The 2843-nt window shown below is 42.8% G+C and overlaps 1 non-coding gene across 1 annotated transcript; it reads right to left on the minus strand.

The window, feature by feature from the left end:
• Positions 1-672: 672 nt before the first annotated feature.
• Positions 673-745, minus strand: TRNAG-CCC (transfer RNA glycine (anticodon CCC)). The gene has a single exon. It is a non-coding gene; the product is annotated as a tRNA-Gly (tRNA).
• Between the last annotated feature and the right edge of the window lie 2098 nt (positions 746-2843).

Here is a 2843-nt window from a genome sequence, read left to right on the forward strand (position 1 = left end):
TTTCACTTTCATTAAATTTGTTGATTGAGTGTGAAGGAGGAGGCACCATCATCATTTTTGGATTTTGTTCTTCTGGGCTAGATCTCTCTAGGAGCAATGCTGTGATCTCGACTGCAGTTTTGTAATGATGCTCTGGAAAGATAGGGTGAAACAAGGGAAGGCACTTTATCCCTTCTTTCTCTCTTTCTGTGGCTTCAGAGAGGCAGTAAAGAAGGGGAGGAGGATACTTATGTTTCCCCTCCCTTCATTCATTCTTTCATTTCTCATCACATGTGTTTACCAGCACTTTCTAGCTGGCGGACACTGCTTTGGGAGCTGGAGGTACAATGGACAACAAAAACAGGGCTGGTTCCTGCCCTCGTGGAGCCTATAGTCTGGTGGCAAGTTAGACCTTTTTTTTAATTTTTAAAAATTATTTATTTATTTGGCTGTGCTGGGTCTTAGTTGCAGCATGCTGATCTCTTAGTTGTGGCACGTGAACAGTTGAGGCAAGTACAATCTAGCTCCCTGACTAGGGTTAGAACCTGGGCCCCCTGCCTTGGGAGTGAAGAGTCTTAGACACTGGACTGCCAAGAAAGTCCCAAATTTATCCTCTTAATAATTTTTTAATTTTTTAAAATACTTCTTTATTGTGACTGTGCTGGGTCTTAGTTTGCAGCATGTGGGATCTAGTTCCCTGACCAGGGATCGAACCTGGGCCCCCTGCATTGGGAGCTCAGAGTCTTAGCCACTGGACCACCAGGGAAGTCTTGAGACAGACTTCAATCAAACAAAACATGAATTAGTGTCTAGTTACCCCTAGAGATCCAGATCTAATTGAGCTGGAGGAGGGTCCAGGCATCAGAATATTTTATAAGCTCCACAGGTAATTCTAACAGGCTTCCAGGGCTGGGAATCACTGGGCTAGACCACACAGTTCTAATCAAGCACCAGGAAGCATTTTTATTTACCTTACGACAATGGTGAAGTTACTGAAAAGAGGTGGTATAGTAATATTTGGGTATTATTATTTTTAATAAGCTTTATTTTGAAATAAGTATAGATATCCATAAAGTTGTAAGAAATAATACAGAGAGATCCTATTTCCCCTTTACCCAGTTTTCCCCAATGGTCATATGTTGCAAAACTATTGATATGATACAATATCACAGCCAAGATACTGGCACTGATACAGGCAAGTACTGAATATTTTTAACACCTTAACGATCCTTCCTGTTGCCCTTTGATAGCCATGCAAATTCTCTCATATCCTCCCAAATCCTGGTGATCATTAACGTAATCTCTATGCTTTTGTCATGCCTGTAATCTTGTCATTTTCAACAATGTTATAGGATGGAATCGCACAGTATTTAACCTTTTGGGTTTGCCCTTTTCCTCTCAGCATAATTACCTGGAGATTCATAAAGGTTGCTGCATATATCAATAGTTTGTTCCCTTTTTCACTGAGTAGCAGTAGTCCATGGTACGAATGTACCACAGCTAAACCACTCATACATTAGAGGACATGTAGGTTGTTTCCAGTGTTTAAAGATTATAAATGGAGCTGCTAAACATTCATCTGAATGTAAGTCTTTATTTTTCTGGGATGAAATCTCAACATTGTAATTGTTGTATTCTATGATATTAATGTGTAGAATCTGTCATGCATAAAGAAACTATCAGGTTGTTCCAGAGTGCCAGTACCATTTTACATTCCCAACATTAAAGAATGAATGATCCAATTTTTCCTCATTCTCATCAGCAAGTAATGTCACTATTTTTTTTTTAATTTAAACTATGCTGATAGGTGGAGAGGGCAATGGCACCCCACTCCAGTACTCTTACCTGGGAAATCCCATGGACAGAGGAGCCTGGTAGGCTGCAGTCCATGGGGTCACCAAGAGTTGGACACGACTGAGCGACTTCAATTTGACTTTTCACTTTCATGCATTGGAGAAGGAAATGGCAACCCACTCCAGTGTTCTTGCCTGGAGAATCCCAGGGACGGGGGAGCCTGGTGGGCTGCCATCTATGGGGTCGCACAGAGTCGGACACGACTGAAGCGACTTAGCAGCAGCAGCAGCAGCATGCTGATAGGTATGGATTTCCCAGATGGCACTAGTGATAAAAAACCTGCCTGTCAATGCAGGAGACGTAAGAGACACAGGTTTGATCCCTGGGTCAGGAAGATCCCCTGGAGGAAGGCACGGCAACCACTCCACTATGCTTGCCAGGAGAATCCCATGGACAGAGGAGCCTGGTGGGCTACAGTCCTTGGGGTCAAAAAGAGTCAGACACGACTGAAGTGACTTAGTAGCAGCAGCATTCTGATAGGTATGTAGTAATATCTTGCTGTGGTTTTAATTTGCATTTTCCTAATGACTAATGTGGAGAAGGCAATGGCATCCCAATCCAGTACTCTTGCCTGGAAAATCCCGTGGACGGAGGAGCCTAGTAGGCTGCAGTCCATGGGGTCGCCAAGAGTCAGACACGACTGAGCGACTTCAATTTTACTTTTTACTTTCATGCATTGGAGAAGGAAATGGCAACCCACTTCAGTGTTCTTGCCTAGAGAATCCCAGAGACGGGGGAGCCTGGTGGGCTGCCGTCTATGGGGTTGCACAGAGTATGACACGACTGAAGTGACTTAGCAGCAGCAATGACTAATGAGCCAAGCATCCTTTTGTGTGCTTACTTGCCTTTCGAATATGCTCTTTGGTGCAGAGTTTCTTCATGTCTTTTCTAATTAGATTGTTAGATTTTAATGTTAGGTTTGAGAGTTCCCTTTTATATTCCAGATACTAGTCCTTTTTGTTGAATATGTGGTTTGGAAATACCTTTTGCCATTCTGCAACTTGTTTTTC

This window comes from Ovis canadensis, chromosome 22 (assembly GCF_042477335.2).
Source record: "Ovis canadensis isolate MfBH-ARS-UI-01 breed Bighorn chromosome 22, ARS-UI_OviCan_v2, whole genome shotgun sequence".
NCBI lineage: Eukaryota > Metazoa > Chordata > Mammalia > Artiodactyla > Bovidae > Ovis > Ovis canadensis.